Source organism: Humulus lupulus, chromosome 2, assembly GCF_963169125.1.
Source record: "Humulus lupulus chromosome 2, drHumLupu1.1, whole genome shotgun sequence".
NCBI lineage: Eukaryota > Viridiplantae > Streptophyta > Magnoliopsida > Rosales > Cannabaceae > Humulus > Humulus lupulus.
In genome coordinates, this window is record NC_084794.1 from 56,603,655 (window position 1) to 56,615,678 (window position 12,024).

At 33.7% G+C, this 12,024-nt stretch overlaps 1 pseudogene; it reads right to left on the reverse strand.

Moving 5' to 3' along the window:
* Positions 1 to 238: 238 nt before the first annotated feature.
* On the reverse strand, positions 239 to 11,739 carry LOC133814282 (receptor-like protein kinase FERONIA; annotated as a pseudogene).
* Between the last annotated feature and the right edge of the window lie 285 nt (positions 11,740 to 12,024).

The window sequence follows — 12,024 nt, forward strand, 5'->3', positions numbered from 1 at the left end:
GTTTTGAGCTTAGAGCTCATTATTAAATTAATTTGTCTTGAGTTCAGAGCTCATCAATCAATTCATTTATCTTGAGTTCAGAACTCATCAATCAATTCATTCGTGTTGAGCTCAGAGCTCATCAATCAATTCATTAGTTTTGAGCTCAGAGTTCATGAATCATACTTTGACTTTCTTAGCGAAATCCCTCCTCAAAATCATCACTTTATCTTTTAAGTGCAATGCCACATCACTTCGGGGAAATTCTTCCAGTACAAATATAAAATAATCTTAAGAAATAAGTAGCTACATAATACTGTGATCGTTTACATCATGGTCTTCCTTCAAGATTCTTGATATCAGAGAAAACAGCTCCAAATGGATCTTCCCAGATAAAGTAATATCTAACTGTACCATCAGGATTCATTTGAGAAGGTTCTCCACCAAACCTAATGTTTTCTTCTGCATTGTTCTGCAGTTGCATTGCCAACTCTAGCTCTCGCACCACTTCCTTCATCGATGGCCTATCAGCTCCGTTATCTAGCATGCAACTCATCGCAATCTCCCCATACTTGTTCAAACACTCAGGTGCAATCTTACCATTTAGATATGGGTCCATAATCTGAATCAGAATTTTGTCTAAATAGCATGTTTGAAACCATTGGGATAGGCTCATTTTCCTTTTCTCTACATTTCTTAATATCGGTGGCCTACCACACAGTACTTCACACAACACTACACCAAACGAGTACAAATCAGACTTTTCCGTTAATTGTTGGCATTTAAAATATTTCGGATCTAAATACCCAAAACTACCTTTGACCATTATGCTAACATGGGTCTTCGATAAGGTGGGGCCCATTTCTGACTCTTCGTTACAATAGCCAATAAGAGAGACAAGATTAAGGTGGAGAGCATCTCTATCTCAGTTTTAAACTCATGGGCCCCTTGTGATGATTGGGCTTTTAACCGCTTAATTGCGACTGGGATGGTCCCACCATCGATATACCCTTTGTAGACGTTGCCAAATCCCCCCTTACCAATAATGAACATAGAGTCAAACTTGTTGGTTGCGACTTTGATCTCTGCCAATGAAAAGGACCGACATAGATCCAACGCCAATGAAGAACCTTGTTTCTTCCTTGACTTGGACTTGGTACAAAAAATGGGGTCCCACCAATTACTACCTTTAGGAGAAGCTGAGTTTTAACTTTTCTTCCACTCTGACAAATGAAGAAACTTAGAATAGAAATCAGACCAATAAAAGCGACTATGCCAAAATAGACGCCAATAATAGTTATTAGACTACTTTCCCCTTCTCCGCATCTGTGGGTGGTCGGGCAATTGTGGTACAAGGAGTAGGGTTGGGATTTAGACTGGAAAGATTACCTTTGTTATCGTTCAATTTGAAGATCTCCAGTCCATTTAAGATTGCATCCACGAACTCTAGTTTGAAATCATCCGGATTTGTTTGCAGAGCTACAGAAAGCTTAACTTTCTTTTGATCACTATTATTACCAAAACATAGGTAATCTTTATGGTAAGGTACATATTGACCAGGAGCAAATTTGATAATATCAAATTTTTTCTCAACTCTATCATCTGCTATATAAATATAAAAGACCCGATCGCCGACTTCAGTAAACTCTTTATTAATCTTGCAAAAGTGCAATCTCAACATGTATCTAAATTTGGAATCAGTTGGATATTTTGAATGAAAAAAGCAATTGAGATTTTTTTTTTTTTGTCCCATATTGGTTGCAAAATGTTTTACTCATTTTCCAAGGGCTGTATAATGGAGTATAGCCTTGTTGTTTAAAGTACATCAAAATTCTTCTTTAACGTATATATTCATATTGAATTATATTTATATTATGATTTTAGTTATATGTTTTATAGTGATAGAGTTCGGGTATATTTGGTTCGGCGAAGTAATTGAGTTATTTGTCGTTCACCGTTCTATCCTGGGAGATAGACGTCGAAACCTCGTAGAGGCGGCGAATCTGTTTTAAGGAAACTGTGTGTTACACATGCATCGGCTTTTATTATATTATATTATTTATAATTATAATATTATATTGTTATATATATTATAAGTTATTTATAGTATATTATTTATAATTATAATATTGTTATATATATTATAAGTTATTTATATTGTATTATTTATAATTATAATATTATATTGTTATATATATTATAAGTTATTTATATTATATTATTTATAATTATAATATTATATTGTTATATATATTATAAGTTATTTATATTATATTATTTATAATTATAATATTGTTATATATATTATAAGTTATTTATATTTATAATATTTATGTATCTTTAATTTAGTAGATATAGATATAATTATTGTATTTATCATATTGTGTTTATTCAAGTATTATATAAGATATGTTTTTCTTACAGAATCCACAGAAAATTCCCAAGTGAGATTATGGCTCCAGACTGTTGCTTTACTGCGATTATTTCCTATAGACCGACCGGTATTATAGACGTCGTCGGGTGCGACAATAGATGAAATATTGTCTTTGTATTTAAGTGTGTTGCTCGTATTATAATTAATTGGTAGAACACTCAGCTCCGATTCAAACAGGAACTCGTCTTTCTTGTTCCACTGACGAAACATGTCGGTATCATCAATGGGAGAGATAGCGCTCCCACCAATATTTATTCTATGCATAGTTTCCATAGCCATGTTGTTTGTGAGGGTAAAGAAGCGACCTTCCTGTCCCACAATAGCAAGGCCATGACCATTTGAATCATATAGATTAGAGGGCATGGATATTATTTCGATGCCATTGATGAAAGCAAAAGCTCCACCTGCCTGAGTGTAGAGTCCAAGAACTTTACTTAGCTAAGTTAGATAGTAGTATTATAATATTAGTAGTATTATTGTTACAACTGTGGATTTTTGGTACAGACCTGGATTTATTTGAACACTCATAGTAACACTTGTAGATTTTCTAAGTTTAACCTATAGTTTAAGAATATTAATTTTAACCTAAGGTTTGATTAATATGACTGATATTGATGGCGATATTTATTATATTATAAGGTTTAGATGACTAGTATTAGAGAAGTTCCCTCAGTGGTTAGACCAGCTCATTCTGTTACAACCAATTCGTCATGTAGTTTGTTATAACAACTGTATATTAGTTTTGACAGCTGTAAACAGTTGTAACCATTTTAGCTTCTCTTGTACTATTCCACAATATATATAATATATGAGCTTCAATGTTTCAGAGGTTGAGCTCTCAGTTTTGTCCTTTCCTTTGTGAAAGTTGTTCTTTCATTTTTTCTCTGTTTACTTCATTTTGTTCACTTCAACTACTAGAAATAGTGCCATATACTTGTATACAAGATTGAGGTGGCGGAGATGGGAGAGCATCTCTATCTCGGTTGTAAACTCGTGGGTCCCTTGTGATGATTGGGCCTTCAATCGTTTGATTGCGACTGCAATGGTCCCACCATCGAAATACCCTTTGTAGACGTTGCCAAAGGGAAATTTGACTTTTTATGCTTAATGGGGTGGTGTAATTCAAAATAATGCTAGGCATTTTTATCATTACAAAATAATGCCAAAAGTTTTGCTAGTACCCAAAATGCCCCTGTCACAATTCCCCCCAATCCCCCTTTTGATTCTCCTTTCTCTCTCTCAAACTCTCAGTTCATTCCCTTCACCCCCCCCCCCCCCGACCAACCAACTAACCAAAACCCAACCCTGTCGAAACCCCGTCGCAGCCCCCGTCGAAGCCGCGCTGTTGCCCCCGTCGAAGTTGTGCTACTGCCACCGTAGAAGCCCTATGTCTCTATCGTCCTCTCGCCTCTTGCCTCAAAGATTCTCCCTCTCGCCTCCCGCCTCCCGCCTCCCGCCTCTCGCCTCTCGCCGTCCGTCCGTGTCTGTTGTTCCCCCTCACAAGCTCATCCAAAACCCACGGCCTCTAGGTTCGAGTTTCTCCATACCCAAAACAAAGGTAAGCTCTTATTTTTTATTGCATTGAATTTGTGTTTGTAGTGTTATATTTTAGGATTGTTTGTGTGTTTGTGTCTGGTTTTGGGTTTGAATCTGGTTTGTTTTGGGTATGGATTAGTGTGGGTATGTTGAGAGTGAAGTCTGGGATTTTTGTGGATCTGGTAAGGTTGCTCGATGGTGGTTCGATGGGGCTTCGATGGTGGTTCGATGCATGCTCGATAGGGGTTCAATAGGTTAAGCCGTCAAGGGTTCCAAGTTTAGGTTCGATGCATGCTCGATTGGGTTCGATAGGTTAGGTCATTTGAGGTTCCTGGTTTATGATTCTGTGGGTTTCATGTATCTTCGATGAGGGTTCGATGCATGCTCGATGGGGGTTCGATGCATGCTTGATGGGTTGGGTATTTGTTGGGTTTGATGGTGGTCGATGTTGGTTCGATAGGGTAGGCCTTAAGGGTTTGATGTTGGTTCGATGGGGTGGCCCATTATTGGTTCCAGGTTTAAACCTAAGAAATTAGATGCATGCTCGATGGATTGGGTTCTATGTTGGGTTCGATGGTTGTTCGATGCATGCTCGATGGATTGAGTTTTATGTTGGGTTCGATGTTGGTTCAATGCATGCACTAGGGTTGTTCGATGGGTAATCGATAGTGGTTCGATGGTTCATGTATGTTTATTGATGGGGTTTTCATGCGACTTTGTTTAACTGTATTATCTTTATTTTTATTTTTTGTAGATGCCGAAGTTTCTTTTTCCCTTGACAGATCACTTTCCTGGTCGAGTCACATATAGGGGTAATGGTTACTTTAAAATAATCAAGGACAAGTTTGAGGAGCTCGGGTTGATAGAAAGGTTGAAGGAATCCCTTTTCAAACAATTTTTCGTTGCTAAGAAGTTAGACTTCTCTGCATCTCTCATACATCAATTAATGTTGCGCAAGATCCAGTGCATCAAAGAGGATGAGTTGCATTTTCATTTGGGATGTAGACCCTGTAGATTTGGTAGAGGCGAGTTTGCTTTGGTTATGGGGTTGAACTTCAGTTCCGGGCCATATGAGACTGATTTGAAGAAACACTTGACTAGTGACCGCTTAATCAAGGAGTACTTTAATGATGAAGAAACAGTGAAGATAATGCATTTGGAGGCTGCTTTAAAAAACTGCACTATAGTTGAAGATGCCTACAAGTTGGGCCTATGTTTCTTTGTTGAGGGGGTTTTACTTGCACGATAGGGCAAGTTAAATGTTTGGATAGATTCATTGAAGATGGTGGAGGACACTGAGTACTTCTTTACTTACCCATGGGGGAAGGTATCTTTTAACAAGCTTATGGATGCAAGTAAAAAAGACATGCATCATTAGAAGAGGAACTATGAGAAGAAAAAAGAAGTTAAGGGGAAACAGAAAGAAGCAAAATACAGTTTGTATGGTTATGTCCCTGCATTGCAGTATTGGGCATACGAAGCCATCCAGCAGTTTGCACGTGAGTATGGTATTAACCATGGAAACCAGTTTATGAGGATGCTCAGTTAGTCGAGCAATAAGGAGCGTCCTATTTCGAAGGCCGACCTTGCACCGATGTTCAAGAAGACAAGTGTAAGTTCTGCTATATTATGTCAAAATACAATATTCTTTGGTGGTTTCAAACTAACTTGATGCTTTGTATTTGATGAAGTTGATTGTGTTGTCCATGTTGAAATCCCGGCCTTCAGAGATAGATTATTATAGCGCCCTGACTGAGGGTGATGCTCCCTTGTATCCCGGGTTGGGCCAAGAAGAAGAGATAGAAACTCACACTGATTTTGAGAAGGTGGCGGAGATAGCTGCTGAGGTTGCGAAGGCAGCCAATATTTTTGTTGATGGCCCTGATGATGAGGATACCCCAGTCCCCATCGGCTCCACACCCTCGGCCCCGACCCCATCGGTACACCCCAGTCCTGATCAACCTAATTTACGGGAGGTGTTGGAGAGGTTGGAGCGAGTCGAGAGTCGTCAGGATACCATCCTAAAGAACTAGGCGGTCATCATGGATGTTGTCAATAAGATCTTGACATTCGTACAAGATCTTCCAAATGATTCTTATTCCGACTCACTTGACCTCCCAGATGATTTTGTCATACATGACATAGGCACTCCTCCCTCGATAGTACTCACAGCAAATCCTGAGACCCTAGGTGTTGTTATTATAGAACATGGGGATGTTGCTGGTGTAGAGTTTGAATTGGCCAAGAGGAAAAGACGCAGACCTAAGAAATTTCACTACTACAAAAACGAGATTTCCCGACAGTTTTTAACCGTCGTTATTGAGCAATGACGACAGTCGATTAATTGTCGTATTTGCCTATGCCGGTGTAGGGGTAGCTACGCCGACAGTTACACACTGTCGTCGTTGCTGGCAATGCCGACAATTAATAAGTGTCATCATTGCTGGCTACGCCGATAGTTAATAGGTGTCGTCGTTGCTGGCAATGCCGATAGTTAATAAGTGTCTCTGTTGCTGGGTACGCCGACAGTTAATAGGTGTCGCCGTTGCTAGCAACGCCGACAGTTAATAAGTGTCGCCGTTGCTGGCAACGCCAACAATTAATAGGTGTCGCCGTTGCTGGCAACGCCAACAGTTAATAGGTGTCACCGTAACATTAAATTTATATATATAAATAATAATTTTTCGATATATATTTTTTAAAACTTTTAATTGTATTTTTAACAATTCAAGTTTGAAATAAATTTAAATAAAAAAATTACTCACATAATTAATTATTATTACCATAACTTGTAAAAAAAATTTATATATATCATAATAAAAATTCATATACATACAACATTTATTCATACAATTGAAATATAAATAATACATCAAATCCCCATGAGAAATAATAATTCTCAATAAAAATTCATTATAATATTATAAATCCATAAACTTCAAAATATATAATACAACAAATCTCAACAAGACAACATAATTTTCTTCTCCAAATCACTGCAAACTCAATCATGTTTCTTTTCTCAATATTATTCCGAATAAATCTAAGCATCCACCTTAAAAGTTAGTCCTATGATATTCTCTGCACCAAAGAATTAAAGACTTCAAATTATAATTAAATAGTATATCTTACCATAATATATTAACGAATGAATGAGATAACCAACAATATAAATATGTAAAATTAGTTGATTAATCCCTCTTAGAGATTATTAAACAAAAACTGACCTTGTAAGAATGCCAACAATGTTTGAGACGGTTGGGAGACCAATGATGTTGTGAATTACAATATACATATATATAAAAATAATTAACCATAATAATACCAGAAAGAAATATCCAACAAAAACATATTTTTATATAGATATATATACCAAAATCAATGAATATAAAAAATGAATCGCAAAAAAGAACTTAATTACAATAGTACACATATATACTCTAAATCTGAATAATCATAACAAAATCAAAGGCAAAGTATCCAACAAAAAATATATATACATAATATATAGTAAAATCAACAAATCTAAAAAAAAAATAAGCACTGACTTCAAACCACAAATATACCCTAAAGCTGATTAACATAACAAGATAATAAACAAAAGTCTTCAGCACTAACAGAGTAAACACAACACAAATATTCCATAGAATACCAAATATAAAATTATCTCACTACAACATTTCAGACTATATATACTACTAAAAAATGACATTTTTCAATAAGTGCTATTGATTTAGATATTGAGCCGGTAATATTATGTCCATATTAAGTTCTAAATAATTTTGAGTATTGGGCCTACCATTCTAAGTATCAATCTCCAATTCATTGCTCTGTTTCTCTTTATGAATGTTGTGCTCTTCATTTAGATTATAGTTTTTACTTTGAATTAGATGTATTAATATAATTTAAGCATTATTGTGATTTGATTTTAGTGCAAATTGTTTATACTCTATTTTCTTACTCTATTATTTATGCTCTATTATCTTTCAGAGTTCATGAAAACTTTTGAGTAACTTGTTATTTAATGGATATAATCTAAACTAAATTAATTATTTAGTAGAAAGTCATGATTAAATAGGAGTAAGCATATATGTTGATATTTATTATGACTTATTCAAATGAAAATAGTTTATGATTAGTTTCATAAGTTCCATGTTAGAGACTTCATCATATCCTGTTATGTAGAGACTATTTGTATTTTCCCTTTTTGTTTTTGGGTTTATTTGCATCAGAAACTTAGTTATTCCTTCCTTTTGGTGTATCCTTAAACTTTTAACTAAAATGTTGCTGTTGTTATGCCATATTCAATAATTATGTGATTTTTTTTGTATACCATTCAGAATAGTTTCTTGCTTTATTTTTTTTTTTTTGTAGTGGGAATATTATAAGATCAAGTTTGTTGGGTTTATTAGTTATACATTGTTTAATACTATCACATTTAGTACTAATAGTGCTTTAATGTTGTTGTTGTTTCATTTCTGACCCTTCCACAAAATGAGGGAATCAAATGGAAGGTCATGATACATTTTTTGGGCTCGGCAATAGGATTTCAAAGCAAATGGAAATAACAAAGCATCATAATATCTTTAAATTTCGTTGTTCACTTTTTAAGTGAAACATGAAAGTTTTTTCAAATTTTAGCTACACCTTTTAGCTAGAAGTTTACCATGATGACTTTGATTCTCTAAATTTACTTTTTGAAAGTTCACTTATTAAGTGAAACATGTATTTGGACCGAGTTACTTAATATGATGATATTGATATTTTTGTAAATCTAATATATTTTTTCATTATTTTGTTATCAAGGTACAAAAAGTAAATTTTATTAAGATATTATATACATAATATTTTTGTAAATTTTATTAAATTATATTATACATAAAAAAATAACAACCATAACCAAAAGTTATTAATAATGTAATATAACCAATCAATAAGTACATTCATACAATTATATGTTATAATCAAACCAATCAAACAAACACAATTCAATTATAGAATAATCATAGACAAGTCTACATAAAATCGAACAACATTTTCCCTATACTAGAAACCAACCATCTGCCAATATCAATTCAAACACACAAGTTTTCTTTCTTATCTACGCAGCACAGAAATTTCTCAGATCCTACTTCACTAAAACACACAAGTTCTCAACCTTCCATTATCACCACAGCACACAGAACTATCCTAGAACCTACTTCACTATGGATGAATATTTAAAATATTCAAACTCCTCTAACATTTGCATAGTATTAAAATAAAAGTTAGAGGCATACCTCTTGCAAACTGAGTCAAATGCTCATCTTACTCTTTCTTCTAAGCCTTGGGTTGAGCAAATGCTTAGCTTGTCCGCCTAAAATACATAGAAAACTACATCATAACTTAGTTTATACTGTTTTCAAAAGGCAAAGATGGATTACACTTTTGACAAAAAAATAATATATATATATACATATATTTATACCTACAATCTTTATAATATTTATGTGCATGTAGAAGAATCACCACCAGCGATCTATATGTTATATATGTTGTAGCTAGAGTGATGATAAATATAACTAATGTTTCATATTTCAATCACACGTCCAACAAGTGTCCTACCATTTCTCAAATCGAGTTTTCTTCAACTCTTCTTTGCGCTGCTCAAGAAATGAATAAATAAGAAAGCTTTACCAAAGTGATTGTGACTTTGAGGATTACCCTTCATTTTTCAATTACAATATAATAACACATATAACTAATTCTTATATATAATAACCTACCCTAGAGAAAATGGTTACTACTACTCAACCTACATGTGGCCCAAAAACTTGACCAAGTTCGAAAATAATACAGGAGCAAAAAGTCCAAACTAAGCCAAATAGTTCAACTCAAATTTACATTAAAGCTCATCAATTGAAGCCAAGCCAAACTTACTATATAGAAGAACAGAAGAGTATGATATTCAAGCTTTAGAAAATACTTGAGCCTATAACTGAACATGCAATACTATGCACTACAAGAAAAAATGCGTTTAATAACACCAAAAATGTGTTATCAAAACATACCATAACACTTTTTGATGTGTTAAGACTGACTATGTAATCGTAGGTCAGGGTACTTTACATAACACTTTATCATTGTTATACAGATGTGTTATTATACTGTCAACGATAACACAATTTCTGTGTTATTTTAATAAATAGATAAGTGTTTAATTATGTTATTTATAGTAGATTATATAACACATTTCAATACTTATAAATTTGTGTTATACTATACTTTAGTATAACACATTTTTTGTGTTATACTACACTTTAGTATAACACATTATTTGTGTTATACTACACTTTAGTATAACACATGTGTTATATTAGCTTAGAGAAACATAATATTTTTTTACTTACACAAAACTAGGAAAACAAATATGAAAGTTGAAGCCAAATAAGGTAACATAAATAGATTTTTATTAATTACTCAAATGTAATTACAATATTTAGTCTACTAGTCTAGGCTTAAGAAATCATATTACAACATAATTTATGCCCAATTCAGATTCCTTTATCACTAAATACAATACAAGAAATGTATACAAAAATTAGTGAAATACATTTTTCCATTCTAAAGGCCTCAACTACAAATGTTGTCAAGAATTGCTCCAAAGAAATCATCTCAATATACCTGCACATTGTAAAAAAAAACTCCTTTTATTATTAAGAACATAAGACTTAAGCTAGTTTCCACCTGTAAGCATATAAAGTTTAAATTGAATTTGTAATAACTCCAAAACTTGACGAAACAACAGGGTATAGCAAGATGTACTACCATGCAAAACAACGACTGAAGCAACAAAACATGCAACTTAAAACAAGGCTTGTGAAATGTATCAAGATAACAAATATATCATTCTCAATAAATGTAAAGTAAGTATAGACTTGGAAATGTTTATCATATTAAATAGAAATAAAAAAGAGGAAAAATCAATAAAATGAGTGTTTCATATCTAATGGCACAATAAATGCAAATCCAAGAAGATAAAGATGATAATGATGGTGATTTGTTCCAGGACTTCACCTTTTCCAGAGTAAAAAAGCATAGCAGAGCAAGTAAATTTGCTTAAATCAAAGATCAATTTGTTACGTGCACTAAGCCAAATAATCACAATTGACAAAAGAAAAGACTGTATCTTAAATTCTTGACACACGAAACTTCAGCAGGAACAAAATTACCATTTACATATATTTATATATATATGGCTAGTGTCAAGTAATAAACCACACAGCACATAAGCTGGAACTTAGATTGAAGGGAAATCATTGAATATTCACTATATTGAACTAGCAATCCAATTAAAGGCACATGACTAACATACACTACTGCAAATAAGAGCTCCACTTAGCTTGTCCTGTTTCTTTGTTAGAAATCACATCCTTCTCTTGGGTAGAATTCTTCATTTCATTATTTACTCTTTCTATTCCTATACATGGAGTTTTAAATGATATATATGATGATGTTTTAAACAACATCATAGACTTGGCAGATTTTTTGCGCAACTGAAAAAAAATCAATGAATATAAAAACATAGAACCAGTTTCCATTGCTTAGAACTAAGAAGGATAAATTTAATGTGACATGACATTTACACAATTAACCAAAGATTAATAGTGATGGCCAGTCTCCACCTAGTGACCATCTAAAAGATACAAATCTGAAAACATAATACATACCATGGTTTGCAATTTCTGTATCTCAGCAGCCTGACCAATGAATCTCAATTGCAGCAAATCTTTGAAGGAAATCAATGACATCACTTTTAACACTGAGTTCCCTTTCCTTTAAGACAAGAATATCCTTCTCAGCCTACAATCTCCAATGACAACATTATTTTTAGCATCAGAATGACATCTTAGCAAAAAATGGCAGATAAAAGGCATAAATAAACTACCGACCAGTTGCATCCTAAAGTTTCTCATACGAAGCCTGATACTCAATAACTTCAAATTTTGATTTTTCAATTTGATCTCTCACTAAGAGGTAGGCTTGGGAAGAGGAAATACATGCTACATTCTTCAATTTTCTTTGTCCATTTATGA